The 18,529-nt window shown below is 44.8% G+C and overlaps 1 long non-coding RNA gene across 1 annotated transcript; it reads right to left on the bottom strand.

Annotated features, from left to right (window-relative positions):
- Positions 1-13,481: 13,481 nt before the first annotated feature.
- Positions 13,482-14,194, bottom strand: LOC144134578 (uncharacterized). The gene is made up of 3 exons (XR_013315154.1): positions 14,142-14,194; positions 13,734-13,796; positions 13,482-13,648 (listed from the first exon to the last, which is right to left on the bottom strand). It is a non-coding gene; the product is annotated as an uncharacterized LOC144134578 (long non-coding RNA).
- Positions 14,195-18,529: the final 4,335 nt, after the last annotated feature.

The following is an 18,529-nucleotide window of genomic DNA, read 5'->3' as shown; positions in this document are numbered from 1 at the left end:
GGCACTCAAAGCTAGTAAAGAATGGAATTGCAATGACTACCTTACGTTCAAGCCTCACAAATTCATGCCATCACTGCATAGCCGACAGTCTGATGTTACAAGTAAGTAGATTAGAAGCCGCAGGGTTTCCACAGGGGGTGATTTCAGCAACTTGCGAGAAGCTGGTGAGGGTAGTGCGAAAAGATTTCTTGAATACAAAATTGGACAGAACAGGAAAAAAATTTGCTGTTATTCCGTATATGCACCAAATGGCTCATAATCTAAAAAAGGTGGCGGGCAGATTTGACGTGAATGTGGTGTTTTCTGCGCCACACAAGTTGCGGGGGCTTTGTCGCATGATAGGGAACCGCCATGACAATATATCAAGAATTAGCCCATTTCGTTGTTTGGTTTCCCATAGATCAAGGTGTGTAGAGTGCGCATGTTCAGTTGTGTATGAACTTCCTCTTTCATGTAAAAAAGTATATATAGGACAGACCGGCCGATGTATAAATATTCGACTTAGGGAGCATCTTCGTTCACTATCAGATTCAAACTATTCGCATCTAAGAGAGCATTGCGAAGCATGCAAGGTTGAAAATAAAAAAGTATGCAGACCTCTAGTCGCGCGCACACGTATTTTATTCCGCCATAGAGATAAGACGACTAGGGAGCTCATTGAGGCATATCACATTCGGAAAAGACGGGATGAATGCACCAGTCAGCCTTCCTTATTGATGGTCGATAAAGAGGTCGCTTTTCTTGACAACACGTGATTTGTGTTTTGTTTTTTTAGTACCTTTGTTTTTTAGTACCTTTGTTTTTTTCTGGCTGTCTCGTGTTTTTTCGGTTAATCACAGAGTTCTGAAATCGCGTTGTAAGGTTTTAATCTTGACTCATGATATAGTCTTAGACTGTTTTATTTCTGGGCATGTGCGCGAGTGACGTCAGGTCATGTGACTTTTTAAATATAAATGTCTGTTTTTTTCTGAATAAAAAATAGTTGTGATCAGCGCTCGTACGTGTGGTTTCCTTCTTTGTCTTCCGTCCCTTTCGCGCTGTTTTTTCCACCCAAAATGAAAGCAATGCAATAATATTGGATCACAATTTGATTTAAACATTACAATATGTTTCAAAAAGGTATTTCTTTAGAACAGTTCTGAAGTTATTGGTTTTTTGATGTGTACTGGCAAAGAATTTGAGATCAAAGCCCCGTTTAATTCTATGATCCTTTTCCCGTGCACATTATGAGATGGGGGCATGTTAAAGTTATGATTAGTTACAGCTCTTGTATTTCGTAATGGGAGTTTAAACAATGTTATGGGGAGAGGATCATTAGTCTCCAAGATACTATGTATTGTTTGTGCAATTTTTAATTCGTACAATGCATTGAATGGCAGCACATGGACAAAATTAGCAACCCGGACGAGGTTCCGTAACGTCTTTGAATTTCATGACATGGTCAGTGACCGCATTCCTTTTTTCTTTAGATCTACTGGATTGACCTCGAGTTGAAAATGTAATAATTCGCAATGCACGTTTTTGCAGACGGATTACAGGTTCGAGATAAGTTGTGAAAGTGGCACCCCAAGACTCAATGCAGTAAGAGAGATGACTATGAAAAAAGGAAAAGTAAAGATTGCGTATATATGTGATTTATATGTTTTATATGTGATTTCCAGTGCATGTCTGATTCAAATAAAATAACTAAATATTTGTACGAGCCAACTTATTCTGGATCGGCTAAATATCAATATTATCCTTAATTATTTTAACAGAAATTTGATCAAGGCCTGCTGCCTTATTTGTTTTCAACTCTTTAACTACTGTTATTCTTTCATCTATCTTTACATCATATATTACAAAACTGTTCACAACTGATTTTGTTGAGGGCACAGGATCAGTAACAGGAGGTAGCTGAGTTGCTAGGTGTCGTCCAATATTTATAAAACAGTCATTAAACTCATCAGCAGTTTCTTGATCAATTAAACCAGGTAATATACTCTGGTCTGAACGAAGCCCTATTGCACCTGTTACAATGTTCGAGATTTTTTTCATGTTGCCATTAGCATTTAAAAGAGAGATGAGTAATATTCACGTTTTCTTTTGCGCAGCAAAGATACTGACAGGTTCGAAAGCGCTTAAACTGGCTTAAAAAATAACGATTAGTTTTAGCCTGTTTCCATTTGTGATGGTATTTTTCTTTCTTTTTCAGTATGTCTAGGATGTCGTTAGTCATCCAGGGGCATATAGGGGCATTATATTAATCCTTTTTAAATATTGTGGAACTCTGCGAAATGGCAGCCTGAAGAGTTGCAAAGAAATTTCTACATTCCTTATTTATGTCACTATCACACCCTGCGGAGAAGTCCGTTTGCTGCAGGGTCTCACGAAAGAATTGATAGTCATGTTTTCTTGGATATTAACTATAATAAATATGGGTATGTGATCAGCTATTGGATCTATATAAGTTCCGGCCCATCTGTCATTAGTAATATTGGTAAGCGCATGATCTATTAACGTACTAGAATTGCCAGTTACAAGTGTGGGTTCTGTTATTTGTTGGACATGTTATATGATCTTAAAAGTAAAGTGTAGTTTTTTGAGACTCCCGAAATATCTATGTTAAAGTCTCCCACAATTACAATGCGGTTACATTTCTTAGAGGTCAAAATTTCTAGAACCGATTCGAGTTTTTCAAGAAAAACTGAAATAGCAAAACCAGGAGGGCGGTAGACCCCTGCAACAGTTATACCACACTCAATTTTTATAAACAGCGCTTCACTTGTATCGTCGCTGATAGTAAGAATTGGTAGGATTTCAAAAGATATATTCTCTTTACAAATAAGGCAACACCACCCCCACGTGCACGTGAAACCCGCAATAGAGAGGAAAGTTTGTAGCCAGGTACAAAAGGTGATTCTTTCTCCTTAAGCCACGTTTCACTGATAGCGATAATGTCATATCGAAAAGTGTGCCGGGAGAGATAAGCAATCATCAAGTTTAGATTTTTTCTGATACTGCGCACATTGCAGTGGAATACCGATAACACATGATGTTGTTTCGTTAACTGATCTATTTCGTTCAGCCTGAAAACCATGAGGAAACACACACACAAAAAGAAAAATTAAACAATAACTAACACTACACGATACCAGCCAAGTGATTCTTGCTCTCGATTCTTAACACTGTAGAGGTTTCTGTCTTTCTCATCAGAATCTTTCCCTGCGACACCCAGACAAATTTCCATTTTTCTCCAGACGCAGTTTACGGGCTTTGCTCAGCAGCATCTTCTCGACGCACAGATGCTCATTGATGTAAAGCGGCTCGCTCTTTTCAAAGCCAAGAATACCAGTGTCAAGCCTTGTTCTTTTGGCCGCAGAGAAGAACTTATCCCGCACAGCACGAGAGGAAAAGCGCACTACAACATTTGGCGTACCATGGTCCTTCGAACGGACACGGTGTACAACATCTATGGCATCGTATGAGACATCGACTCCCACAGAGGCAGCTATTTTGCCAAGGGCCGCGCGCAAATCTTCTTCTTTAACCACCGGAATGCCTTTAATCGCGATGTTCTGACTCCTGCCGTATAGTTTTAGCTCAATAATCTCCCTGCTAGCCTCCAAGAGCTCTTTCTGCATCTGCTGTATTACCTGCTGGCATTGAATATTCTGGAACTTCATCTCCGCCACCTCACGCCTGAACTCGTCGACATCCTTCTTAAACGCTTCAAAACTTTCATTCATGAAACCCATAGCCTCTCGTATGCCCTCAAGTTCAGAATGGATCTCAGTATTAGATGTGCGCATGGCTGTTTTCATTCTTTACTTCAGCCGTGAACACATCCACCTTTACCAGCACCTCGGTTAACACTTTGACAATTTCTTTGATGCTATTCGGCTGTTTTTCGCCGATTGCTGTGAGTACGTCACCGAGAGTACCAGAGCTTCCCATAACTCAAGGGGCAGTGAGCGTGAACGTGTCCAGAACGTTTATGACGTTTCGCCAAGAACAGTGACAAAAGCAGCACATTCGTGGCAGCAACAGCGACGACTTAGTGTAACATTTCTACCAAAGGTGTCGAAATTACCACCAACCTGCAAAGATAGGTGAGCGTGTTTACGGGCTGTCTGTACGCCGCCGCTGCCGCTGCCAAAGTGACTGCAATGCATAGGGATTCCGCCCCCTTGATGAAGCTGATAGGCCAGGAGTGAGTCTCCACCCGGCGAAAACAGATGGCAGCAGATGACGCTCCAGTTAATGCTTGAAAAATATGGTCTTCTCAAAGCTTGGAAAAGCAATGAAGCCGCATATGCGTCTCGGATATGGTTCCAAAACACAGGCAGTGCTCGTGTCCACAGCGCCTGCAAAGATAGGTGAGCGTGTTTACGGGCTGTCTGTACGCCGCCGCTGCCACTGCCAAACTGACTGCAATGCACAGGGATTGCGCCCCCTTAATGAAGCTGATAGACCAGGAGTGAGCTTCTTTCAATGGCCGGAGATCTTTGCTCTAGTCGACGTATGAGCCGAATATTCGGTGATGAAAGGAATTTTCACTGTGCAGCAGAGGAGCTTCACGACCGCTTGGGACGCCCCACAAATCCGCTCCGCAGGAGGCCCGCTTAATGCTCCATCGGGATGATGCAAAGTGCGAGTAACTGTCAAGACATCTACCCTGCGGAATTCGTAGTGCTACAGCAATAATCCCGCTAAGTGATATTGGGCATGGATGTTTTTCATGAGCATTAGACGATCATCGATCTTCCATCTGTTGATAATGATCGTAAATTTTTATGGCGCAATGGTATCTGTGGCCAAAGAGCGCATTGGCACTAGGTGTTTTCGTGTTCAGGAGTGGGGTTAAATAGCCATTTTCCAAGCATTTCAACCTAGAGAAGCCAAGCACTAGGCCAGGGGCTAGTTTGTCCCCATTGCATCACTGGTGGGTACCTGGCGGCACTGGAGATCGAATTCTGCACCTACGCATGTAAGGCGGATGCTCAAACCACTAGGCCACGGCTGTGGTGTCGAACTATAATCTACGCTCTTCTCGCTTTTGATGGACGAAGCCATCCCTTGACAACAAACGTAAAGCATCATGTTGCCCTGAGTGTCCTGAATGAACAGGCGAGCATCCCACCGTTATGAAGCGTCATGATCACCCTAGGTGCCACGGAAGCCAAGAACATCGAAGCCATCGTCGAGTGGAGCACGGAGTTGCTTCTAGACCGAGGATTTGGCATCGCTAGAAGCATCGCCTTCTTCCGCAATGACCAAGCTGAAGCTCTGCTGACAAAATGTGTCAGTGAATACCGACGTCTCAAGAAAAGCGCGACGATTCCATTTCACGACGGAATGAACGATATACAAGATGACTTTGCCCTCTCCGATTGATACGGAGAAGACCACACATATACCTTCAACATCAACCCAGTGCTGCCTGGGCGTAGAAAAGTCCAGAACCGCAGTCTCCTTCAGAGTTACAGCAACCGTTTTTCTGCCTGACCAAATATCTGACCAAAAGATATTTTAAACCATCGCACTATAACCCATGAAGGCACCCGCCCTCTTTGTCAAAGCCCGTACCGTGTCTCGACGCCTGAACACCAAGGCATGATGAAATCTAAGGTTCGACGAAATCTCGTCTGGTCGGGTGAATACATTGGCGAAAATAACGAAGCGCCGACCAAAAGGTGTTGGCAAGATGGAAGGACGTTTCGACTTCCACACGGAAGTCTTGTTCACTGATGGAAAAATTTCGCACACAAAGCTTAAGTACGTTGTGCTAATCGTCGCAGGCATCTAGCGTACGAGGGCGGTAGATTGCCGATGTTACGGTTGAGCGTCTGATCTGTTGTCTGGATAAACAGAGACTCCAGATATTGGCGTGACATCCAGTTTTTCTCACGGTCGATAATTGCCGCTTCTTCCCAAACGATATCATGCTTCGTGTTTTGAACGTGTTCAGCCAGTGCGTTGGAACAAGCCTTCTTTTTCTTGACATCATTCTTGTGCTCATTCAGCCGTCTTTCAAAGTTTCCGCTTTCACCTATGTAGGAGTGATCGCAGTCTGAGCAGGGGATTTTATAAATTACTCCGGGAAACTTTTCCTTTTTTAGCTTGTCCTTTACGGACACCAACTCGTGACGAAGCTTGCACGCAGGCACGTGAGCTATATGCACATCGTAGGTGCGAAAAATGCGGGCCAATGACTCGCTCACGCCTGGCACATAGGGTATTGCAGCTCGGGCACGGCAAGGTAGGCGAACGGGCTGAGCTGGTCTCGTTGTCTGCTGTATTACAGCGTTCACGAAGTGCTGTGGGTAGCCACAATTGTTGAGCTCGCGTCGCACTTGGCGTATGTCAGAGGCTTTTTCTTCGGGTTTCGAGCATATTCTTTCCGCACGACGGACGAGGGTAGAAACGACGGAGCGCTTATGGCACGTAGGATGGACTGAATTAAAGTGAAGGTATTGGCCTGTGTGCGTGTCCTTTCTGTACACCTTGAATGATAGGCGGTCATCACGTCGCTCCACCATGACGTCCAGAAAAGGAAGACGGCCAGAAATCTCCTCCTCGACGGTAAACTGGATGGAATCTTCCATGCTGTTCAAATGGTTCGTGAAAGCAGCCAAGGAATTCTTTTTGATTATGCAAAAGCAGTCATCAATGTACCGCAGGAAAACCTTCGGGCGCGGCTCGAACGAAGCCAAAGCGCGGCTTTCCAGTGCTTCCATTGTGAGGTTTGCGGTTGTGACCGAGATAGATGCCCCCATGGCAGTGCCATGAACCTGCTTGTAGACAGTGCCCCGAAAGATGAAGTACGTGTTCCTCAAGCAAAACTGCAGAAGCTTCAACAGGTCCGATGGATCGATGGGTGTCCTAGCACTCAGTCCGTCGTCGTCACGAAGCGCTGAACGGCATACCTCCACCGCCAGATCCACGGGGACGCTGGTAAACAGTGATCTGACGTCAAATGACACCATTATCTCGTCGCTGTCAATCGTGATTTCGCGTATTTTTTCAACCGCTATTTGCCAAAGACAGAGGCCAAGTAATTCATGACATAGAAGCAGTGCGTTCAGATACCGTGCACCACGTTGAAATTCTGCCAGTACTTGTACGGCAGGACTTTAAAAGTTGTGTGTGACCATCTTGCGCTGTGCTGGATCGCCAACTTGAAAGACCAATTTTGCCCCCTGCGACAGGTCGCGGCGTGAGGCTCTGGTGGGTGGGGGTGGGAGCTGTGCGCGCCTCCGATGGCTCTGCAGGTGGCTTCCAGTTCACTCACCAGATCCACTTCAATTTGATCCGCTATCCCGTTGATATTGATGTGCTCCAACCCATTAGGGGCACTAGGCGCTGGAGGCATCGATACAGGGACAATGACACCACCTGGTTTTCTATGGGTTAGGGATATAAACGTAATGTTAATGAATGTAGTCAAGGGTTCGACGAAACATCTGGTCAGGCATTAGTAGAAGCAAAAAATTACAGTCACTGACCAAGTCAGTGAATGAATGAATGTGCGGAATGAATGTGTGTGAATGAATGTGCGGAACGCACTAAAAAGCGATTGAAAATTCATGTCTAATATGGAATACGGCAGGATAAGGGCACAATTTCATGGTTCAAAATATGTCAGACTTAAAACCAAAGTTTCTATCTTATGAAAAGAGGCGCATTTGTAAATAACACCGTTAAAGATGACAGGTTGACTAGTGGGAGAGAGCGAGAAATAACTTCATTTTGCACACGTCAAAAATGACGGGGGACAAGGAGAAGAAGGAGGAAAAGGAGCAGGAGGAGGGACGTTAAAGCACGAGGTCTGCGCGGTTGTCAGCCTGGCATGCTACACGATGGGGGAGAAGGCTTGACTAGAAAAATATATTGACTCGAAATTACTGAGAAGAATACAGAGCATTGTCCCACCTGCTGCTACTCCGTTTCAAAGGGGACGATCCATCCATGCATCCACCCGTCCATCCGTCCGTCCGTCCATCCGTCCGTCCGTCCGTCCGTCCGTCCATCCATCCATCCATCCATCCATCCATCCATCCATCCATCCATCCATCCATCCATCCATCCATCCATCCATCCATCCATCCATCCATCCATCCATCCATCCATCCATCCATCCATCCATCCATCCATCCATCCATCCATCCATCCATCCATCCGTCCGTCCGTCCGTCCGTCCGTCCTTCCGTCCGTCCGTCCGTCCGTCCGTCCGTCCGTCCATCCATCCATCCATCCATCCGTCCGCCCGTCCGTCCGTCCGTCCGTCCGTCGTCTTCATACGACAGACCACACCCACTGCAGGAAAAAGGTCTCCCTCCAACTAACCCTGTCCTGTGCCAGCTGCCGCCCACCACCCCTATCCCTGCAAACTTCTTAATCTCATCCACCCACCTAACTTTCTACGGACTATTGGTGCCCTTCTCTTTCATTGGAATAGGCTGTTATCCTTAAGGACCATCGGTATTCATGCCTTCGCATTACATGCCCTGCCCAAGCCCACATATTCCTCTTGATTGTGACTACCTTTCGTCAACCTGTGTTTGATCCATACCTAATCTGCCCTTTTCCCGCCTCTTAACGTTACACCTATCATATTTCTTGTCATAGCTCGCTGCATTGCCCTTACCTGAAGTTGAACCCTTTTTGTTAGCCTCCACGTTTTTGCCCTATACACGATTTCAGTTGAGATACCTGGGGGCTGCCATATTGCTAGACCCCAGCGCCGCGTAGCGGCGCTGCCGTTACGGGCTGTTACTTTTGGCTTTGGCTGCTTGTGCTGCGTTGCGTCTCAGCGTGTGTTGGAGTGCAGCTCGTCGTTCTGCCGGCACCCACTCGCAAAATAAATCTGCCCAAACGTAGCAGTGGTGAGCTTGTAGCCGTATACGTGTGCATATTGAATGGCGCAAGCGGCTGGAAGCGCTGGTGGTCAAGGCAACCAATCGGCCGTTATTGAATCGACGGAGCAAACGATCATGATTGGTGAGTGTGTGTGCTACTTACTACTAAAATACTGAATAACCGTAGTAAACAAATAAATATTGTTTTTTAACGGCTGCCTAGCGTGTTACAGTCTTTGTAAGTTACCGCGGGCCACCTGACATTCAGCGGAATGAAGGACCGGCAGTCGGACTTGTGTCGGACTTGTGTGCCTTGTATGCCGGCAGTTAACCAGCATTATCGCGTCTGTTTTGCACTGCTCAAATTTCAAGAAGGCAGAAGGAACTGTGGGATCCATATTATGGCAGCACTACAGTGAACTCATGATAGTACATATCTCCTTAAGAGCTGTAGCGCCCAATGCACTTTTGCCCGTCTTTGGAGGTATCTTTTTTTTAATGTCCTTTGCATGCCGTCTTTTTTTTTCAGATGGTGACACCCATGCTCATCCCCTGCTCGTGCAGCAGTGGACAGATGACACCAAACTCTGGCCAAGTATAATAAGCGCTCATATTGCATGCTACTTGATTTGATCAAAGGCCTGTGATCTTAAAGAGGCCTAAGGCGTACAAAAGCCTGGACACTTATAACCAGCTGCAGTGCGGTTGGGTGGGCCGGGTGCTGAGTCACGAAGCAGCTGCTGATATTGTGTATGTGAAGGCCGATGTGCGAACCTCTCAGGCAGTAAACAAAAAACCATGGTCGCCATGGGCCTGTGTGCGGAAGAATGGTCAAGTGGTGACTGCTGCTTGTTCTTGCATGGCCGGAAAAGCACGTGTTTGTAGCCATATTGGTGCCCTGTTGTGGAAGCTAGAAATATGCGTCCAGCTAGGCATCACTGGCATCTCATGTACCGACAAGGCGGCAGCTTGGAATCGGGCTACAAAGAGAAATGTTGAGCCGGCCCTTCTCAATTCCATGTCCTTCAATCTTAAGAGGTCAACGGTGGACCCCGCAAGCACGCAGCACCCAAGGCCGACCCGAAAGGTCAAGCATTTTGCAAGCAAAGAAGAACTCGCAGACCACATCAAGAAGTCACCTTATGGCGAGCTCTTCAGTATTCCTGGTGAGTATTGCTGAGATGACACACATCTATTAAACAAGCTGGTGGCCCGTGTAGTAATATAAGTGTGCTTTGCTGGTATTCACTGTCAGATAACATTGTCACTTGCTGCATATAGTACGAGTAAGGCTCTACAACAAGGAAGGGGCAAGTGATCAAAGTCATTAGTTTCTAGAAGTTCAGTAGCACAATGAGGACCATGGACACTAATGAGTGAAAACTAATCTAAGATGTAGAGCTTATGTACTTTATATGGAATACACATGCAGCTCATTTTGGAAGCCAGTCATTTTCGCAGACAGAGGAGAAAACAATTGTCATATGTTGAAGATATTTCACATTCCGAGAAAAATATGTTTGCAAGCATATGTGAATTAGAAAATCATGAACCTGTTTGAATTCTGTGGAATGGCTGGCTGGACGACAAATTTTCTTATTGTCGGTAACACAGAACACGAATAATGAAATCTTCCTTTCTTTCCAAGGGAAGAGAAGCCATTTTTGAGAACTCCGGCTCATAAGAAAAAAATTTGCTCATGTACACATGTGTATCTGGAAGAGAATGAACGCTGCTTTTAATGTAAAAAAAGTTCACCGCTGTATGTGTTTAGTCCCGTTTTACTGTGCTCCTTATGAAAGAGATGATTGCTTTCTAAGTTAGAGCTGCATATTCAGTGCAGTTATGTGCTGTGAGGATAAACAGAAATGGAACACTGTAAGGAGCAAAATAGAGTTTAAGTGTAAAAGGGATCAATATCTTTGAGTGTTAGTTTGCGGAAAGATTTTGCCAAGCAGTGACAAGTCCTCGGAGCACATGTGCTAGCCACATATGAAAAATTTTCATTGTAGAACATATTTTCTACTTTTTTGATGAATGCAGTTGCAAGTGAACACTGGGTTGATTCATTCATTTATTCACTCTTGTCCTGATTGCACTGTCATATTTTTGAACTTGAAGGTAGTACATTGACTATTATATGTAGGTGCGAGTTTGAGTGCCTTTCATGGAATGAAATTGGCTGTTAAGCATTGAGGTGATGCTTTTCATTTGCTGGCACCCTCCTCCACAACACATTGACGACGACGAGAAGAGATCCAGCAACCTTCTCAGGCACCAGCAAGTGTCCAGAGGCAACAAGCGACACATCACTCAGAGAAGGTAGCGACAAAAATGCATAAGCCTTTGTCATGAATGAACATAACTTGACTTATTTATCTTGAATTGGAGTGCAAGTTTTAGGAATGACCTGAATCCACAGCCATGCTCAATGTAATCTTGCTGACAAGGTAGTGCTGCTGCCCTTTTATTGTTGCTTAAACTGTTATAGTCAGACTTCGTAACATCTTTGCCCTTAATAAAAATTTATAGCTAGACTAATGAAGACATTTTTTTCAGGTTGCCTTCCAGTCACCGAAGTGCAAAGAAAGGCAGCTGAACAAAGTGGAGCCACCAGTGGACGACTTCGAAATTACTCTCAAAAGACCTCTGTGCAACCTCAACTTCGGAAAGCTGCTTGGAAGTGAGCGAGCAGTAGATAAGCTCAGCCTTACCATGACCTCTGCAAAAAAAATGAAGCTGCCACAAGGGAGCAAAGAAACTGTGCCGAGTGGTTTTCCCACCGCAAGGGCAGGATAACTGCTTCATTGTCCAAAGATGTTTGCCGTTCCAAACGGTTGAATTACGAGTCATTAATGAAGAGAATACTTAATGACAACTGCATGACCAGCCTTGCCATGCAGTATGGCATAAATTATGAGCAGTTAACGAAACAGCGTGCTCTTGCTGCTTTTCAAACAAAGCATACAAATTGCAGACTCGAAGATTGCGGTTTGATGATTCTTCCAAGGTATCTGTATCTTGGGTGTAGTCCAGATGGTTTGCTTGTCTGTGATTACCACCCCCTAGCACGTTTAGAGGTTAAATGCCTATATAGCTGGCGGCATGTACATCCGGACGAATTAAGGAGGGGCAGTGAAAGGCAGATTTTTGCTTAGATTCTGCAGGTCTACTAAAGGCAGTACATAAATACTACTAACAAGTTCAGGCACAGCTGCACCTGAACCTGGTAGGGAGCACTGTTTGCTACCTGTACTTGCATGTAGACCTATGGGGAGCATTGATTCCAGTCAAGATAGATGGATTCATAGAAACCCACATTAATAATCTTGAAAGCTTTTTTGAGAGCATAATATTGCCTAGGCTGTAAAGTGAGTCGGTTGGCAAATTTACGAGGACAACATAAGTCTCAGCTGGACGATGCCTTTATGGTGCAGTGGATATAACCAAGGCTGATGATGCACAGCAGGAACTTCCTCCTCCTTGCACAGCTGTCTCCTGAAGACGCAGCGGCCATAGAGTGCACTGTTAGGGATGCCTGTGTTCTGCATTTTTTTGCTTTCTTAGCGTGTTAATCGCACGTTAGCATTTGAAATAAATGAGTCAAGCCCTAACAGTATTGGGATTGAAGCTGATCCTTTATTGTTCCTGCTGCTCTTTGATCAGATAGCCCTTCAGATTGCATAGGCCAGCACAAACGAAAACAATCGTGTTGATATGCTTCCTTGACTTGATAGGCAAAGCCTGCTTAAAAATTCAATGTCTTTATCCGATTGATAGCGCGTTCCACGTGGATGCGCTGTGAGGCAATTCGCCTGCTTTTTGTCACTTCTTATTCAGACAGTTCACCCTTTCCTAAAAAGCAACAAATATGAGCATTTCAAACCCAGAGGTGCATGAAAGCTTGCAATGTAGAGAACAGTCTACATACCTCCGGTGAAGGCCGGCACATTCATGCGGATTCCTTGTGCTTCAAGATGTGGCTCAAGCTTGAATCCACGATCTGCCATAATTTCGTCGCCTGGCAGTAAATAGTCCTCCACACCACATGTCCGAACTATGTATTTATCGGAGGCCGTTCCACCATATACATCTGATGCAAACATGATTAGCCCGTTGGGCGCTATGACTGTCAAAAACTTGATAGTATTTGACCCTTTGTATGCGCTGTAGCTCTCTGCCCTTGCCATTAATTTCTTGGGTCTTTGCAACCACGTTTCTGTGCAGTCAAATATGCATCTTGTGCGGTGGTAGCCATTCTGCACAAAGGTGTACGGCATACTGTCATAAACTACTGGCCGAGTCAGCCACACCACAATGTCTTCCAATACTTTAGCCAAGGTGGACATCATACTTGAGAATATTGTTGACACTGTCGCAATTGAAATGCTGAATCTTCTTGCAAGGTCCCCACAGAGGAGCCCAAGTCTTAGACTCATAAGTGTGAGCAACAGCTGTTGTTCTAAACTCAATATTCCCCCTACTTTTGTGCCATTGCCCCTCAGTAAAATATTGAGCTTATTAAAAGCATCAAACGGGAGGCCAGTGTAGAAGTGTACGTCTTGTGGCGTTAAGTACTGAAAATGAATGCTTCTCATTGTAAGAGGAGTGTTTGAACTGTCTTTTGTGTCTGCATATGTGTGGTCTGGGACTGGTTCCTCCAATTCCCACTGTGTAGAGCTGTCTTTCTTCTCCACCTGAAATAAGAAATAATCTAGTATCTTGTTTTGAGAATCCATTTTCTTATAAATTGCCTATATTTCTGTTTCCTCCCTTGACAAACTGCTGTTTTGTTGGTCAGCGGCCATCTATCGGAAAAATACAGGAAAAGAAAAACACGAAGGCAATGCAGGTTGTCTTGGTTGGAAAAGTGAACTTTGTATGAGCACTCACAGTTGTTTCTTCAAAGCTAGCGTCCAGGCGAGACGAAGCAGCATCAGTTTTCAATGAGACCTGCTAGAAAAAAAGAGCCAACATCAGAAACGACCGTCTGTAAGCTCGGACAGCTTGCAAGCATATATCCAGTTTACTGCTGCTTAGCAAGCTCGTTTTTGGAAATTAATACAGATTTGATAGTTATAGCCATGAGAGTCTAACAACTTGCTGGCAGACAAACACAAGAATGGCAAAATGGCATATTTCATTATGTAGTGGACCTGTATGTGCATGTATGCTTACATCTAGTTCGTTGCTGGTTGCAAAGGCATCTTGAACATTACTGATAACCTGTGAAAGAAAGTGCAACAGATGGCTGCAATTTAGCTTCAGCAACAAAGGAATGATGACAGCATGCATACTTACACTCACTCCGTGGCTGAAAGGCAGGCTGACCGAGTGATGTCCGATACAAACAAGCTGCCAACAGATAAGTACATTAGCTGTGAGTCTACTTTCTTAGCACATTGCAAAGCATCAAATAGTGAATGCACACTAACACTGTGTTTGCTGATTGAGGACAGGCTTGGTGTGGAATCTTCTTTGTTGGATGAGACATGTTATGAAACAGTGCAAATAACCCTCATCTCAAATTATCTAGCATGTGATGATGCTTAACAAGCTTCTCCGTACAATAACTCTGGCTTCACTAGAACAGTCATAGCTTTTCGAGACAGGTTCAGTGCAAATGACATGACAAATGCCTCACACCTTTTTTGTGTGCCATACGTGAGTGTGTTGCTCCAGACGTCACTCTGCATAGGACCTCTTGCATGCTCAAATATTTTGGAAAAAGTTCCCTCACAGTGCTACACTCTGTTTAGGCAACAAATTGCACAATACTCAAAATCATGAGCTCTGAAAGCCAGTGCACTGCACAATTTCTTTTCTCTGCTTTACATGGTGGCATCAGCATAGATACGTGCGTAAAGCCATCTGCCTGCCAATGTATAACTACATATGGTACTTGATGCCTTTGTTGCACTGTATGATCTTTCTAGAAGACTTGCGTTTGTGAAATTGCTGTGCTGTATTTTTTTTTTGTACACGAGTCTCATTTCTTGCTCGAATTTCACAGCTGTGCATTCGTCTGAACCGAATATTTCAGACTGCTGTGTTTTCATTGCTTTGAATCACCTTGTCACCTGTCTGTACTTCAGCCCGCTCCGATGGAAGCCCGATAAATGCTCACAATATTGTGAAATAATAAATGCGCATTTCTTACATTGTGCGGTGGCGTCTGCTGAACTACATCAGATGCTTCGGACTCGTCACTTGGGCTTTCTTGTCTTTAAAATGCGAAACAAGTGTAACGTGAGCAACAGCTAGCAAGGCAGCAATGTGGGCTAGTTGGTTGTACATTTGATGGGAATAACGCGTAAGGCAAGGAAAAACAACTGAAACGACGGCGCTTGGACTTTGATGGGAATAACCCGCTACACGAGGAAAAACAACTGAAACGAGGGTGCTTGTCCAAGCGCCGTCGTTTCAGTTGTTTTCCCTTGTGTAGCGCGTTGTTCCCATCAAATGTAACGTGAGTTCCAGCATTTCCATGTACAGACTCAACAATCTGACCTTTCGTTTGACAGGTGGTGGACCACGGTCATCGCGCATCAGGCATCTGCGGCCGTGGATGACCTGAAACGATTATTATTTCCATTAACGGAAATAAAAAGCGCTCCTGTACATCACATAGGGCGGTGGTGAAGTTGTGAAGCTGCACATTTACGTTATCGATAACGTTTTAAGTTCAGTCTGCGCCCAACCAGCGCATATCGCACCGCTGTCGCGAAACGTTCCCAGTGATGGAGCAAGCAATAGAAAAAAAAGTGACAAATGCTGTCCATGCTTTTACGCACGCAAAATGCAGCATAATAAACATTTAAAGCTCTGCAGCAAGCAAATTGCATGTTTACTATACGTAAAACGACAATAATTGTACTTGCCTTTCGCTCGTAGCCGAGATTCAGCATGGGCAGTGGGTTTTGCTCCGTTTGCTTGCCATCGACGAAATGCAGGGAACAGACGCGCGAGTTTGTAGTCGAGGCAAAGTCCTTTCTGTTAACCAGCGACGTCCACTGACGATTCAACTCGGGGTCGACGGGAAATCGGTGCAACATGAACATGTCACACCCGCACTGAGGCCTGCACACAGCATGCTTGGCGCAAGTGCTATCGGCGATGTTTTTCCTTTTACGCTGGTTGCTGCCACAGCCGACGACTACGCAGTGCTGACCAGATGAAGTTCGCGCCGAGTACGGCATCGCGGCATTAGTTGCGAAGGGCGAGAAAATCGCGATAAGGTACGGATATCTGTAAACAAGCTACGCCGAAAAGACAAGAGCCAGCGATGTAACAGCCCGCAGCCAGTTGGCCACCGTGGCAGGCTGGAGAAGCGCGCGGTTCGAGAGTATTTTCTCCCTCTCCCAGCAGCCCACGGTAAAATCGTGTATAGGCGAGTACCGGTAAGATACAGCTGTTAGATACTTTTCTCTTCAGGGATACAGGTAAAATCGCATTCATGATCTGATAGAACCTGCCAAATGCAGTCCACCCCATTCTTCTATTTATTTCGCTGCTCGTGATTTGGATGTGCTGTTACTACCTAACCTAACAAGACGTATGCTATCACCACTTTCAGCACCTCACTACCAACTGCTAACTGCTGTTCCCTCCCTATGCTGCTGAATATTATTTTCCTGGACATTATTTTTACACCCACAGTTTTGCTCTGCCTGTCTAACTCATTGATCATGCTTTGCAGTTCACATCCTAAGTAACTCAGAAAGCCAATACCATCAGCAAATCGCAGATTATTTGGGTATTCTCCATTAGCGCTTATCCCCAACTGTTCCCATTTCAGGGCTGGGAACACCTCCTGTAAACAGGCGTTGAATAGCATTGGCGAGATCGTGTCTCCCTGCCTGTCACGCTTTCTGATTGGAATTTTTTTGCTGACTTAATGGAAGACTATGGTAGCTGTTCACCCGTTAAAGATATCTTAATGTATTTTTGGATAGGACTATGCTATACCCTGATTCCCCAATTTCTGCATGGCTGCTGAAGTCTTAATTGAGACTGTTTTGTCATCTGTATACTAGTTAGTTATACTCGGCGCATTTCTCTATCAGCTGACTGATAGAGTGAATATGGTCTCTTGTCGAGTACATTTACGAAAGCCTGCCTGATCATTTGGTTTAATGAAGTTTAAGGTTGTCTTGATTCTAGTTAAGAGAACCTTAGCAAATACCTTCTAGGCAACGGATAGGAAGCTGATGGGCCTGTAATTTTTGAAGTCCTTGACGTCCGCTTTCTTTTGGATTAAAATGATGCTAGCCTTCTTCCAAGCTGCTGGTTCGCTCGAGGTCATAAGGTATTGCGTATGTACGGTGCATAATTTTTCTAGCACAAACTCTCTTCGCCATTGAACAGATATGCTGTCATCTGAACGTCACATCTGCTTTCGCTCCCTTCATAGCTCCTATATCTTTACTGCCGCTTTTGTTACTGGCGGGATGTCGCTGTGTTGTGCGCTACTCTCTCCGTCTTAACGTCCTGACTGCATTGCTACTGTATAGATTTGTGTAGAACTCTTCGCCTACTTTAACTATCTTATCCATATTGCATGACAATGGCCCCTGTGTCTCTAATAAATACATCTGGTTTTTCCCATGCGTAATTTCCTCTTCACCGCTTTTAGCCTTCAGGGCATGCTCGATTCTTTGCACAATTAACTTCCTTATGTAGGCTACCTTTCGCTTATTGATTACCTTCGATATTTCTGCCAGTTATACTCTGTGTGTCTGGTTAGACGCCTTCATGCTTTAACGTTTTTAGTCAGATGTTTCGTCTCCTGAGTTGGCATGCCGTTATTCTGTTGAACCTACCTACCGCCTATTTCTACTACGTATTCCGTAATGATAGTTATGGGATTATCGTTCATTGTTTGAGCGTTAACGTGGACGTCCTCAGGTAAAGTCGAATATTTGTTCTGGAAGGATATCCTGAATTCTTCTATTTCCCCTCTACGTGATAACTCGTTATGGGCTTCCGCTTCTGTAGTTTCATCCGTTGCCTCTTCAAGTCTACGCTAATTGGAGTCCTTGCTATCCTGTGGTCGCTACAACGAACCTTTCGGGGGTCTCCAAATCTTGTGGTAGGAACAGCGCAGCACGAGACAAAGAAAAGAGAGGCGAGACAAAGCGCTGTCCCGCGTTGTGTCCCGCCTGTCTCTTCTTTGTCTCGTGCTGCGCTGTTCCCGCCACAAGATCTTGTACCAACTAGCCCAAATTTTCGCCTTGCTAATGTCTCCAAATCTTGCATGGTGCCTGGGTGAGCGCATATTATGAAGTCTATTTCTTTTTGGGTGTCTTCATTGGTGCTCTTCCACGTTCAATTCTTTTCTCGTTAACAGAAGAAGGTAGTGCTGATCAGCAAATTATTTATCTTTGCTAACTCCACTAATAACTCCCGCCTGCTATTCTTAAAGCCTTTGCCATAGTCGCCTACTGGCTGATCACCAGTCTGCTTCTTCCCTATTTTGTCAGAGAAGTCGCCCATCAGTAGAGTTTGTTTTTTGTTTGCTCATTGCAGATTCCATGCCCTCACAGAAACTTTCTACGACCTGGTCATCAAGCTATAGATGAAGGCGTGTAGGCCTGTAGCACCTTCAGTTTGTATCTCTTATTAAACGAAATCAGAGATGTTGACGAACAAGTCACTCGCTTCACTGAAATAGTTCTCAATGGCATGCG

The sequence above is a fragment of the Amblyomma americanum genome, chromosome 5, assembly GCF_052857255.1.
Source record: "Amblyomma americanum isolate KBUSLIRL-KWMA chromosome 5, ASM5285725v1, whole genome shotgun sequence".
NCBI classification, from domain to species: Eukaryota; Metazoa; Arthropoda; class Arachnida; order Ixodida; family Ixodidae; genus Amblyomma; species Amblyomma americanum.
The sequence above is the reverse complement of the archived record's forward strand: the minus strand, read 5'-3'. Positions and strand labels throughout refer to the sequence as shown.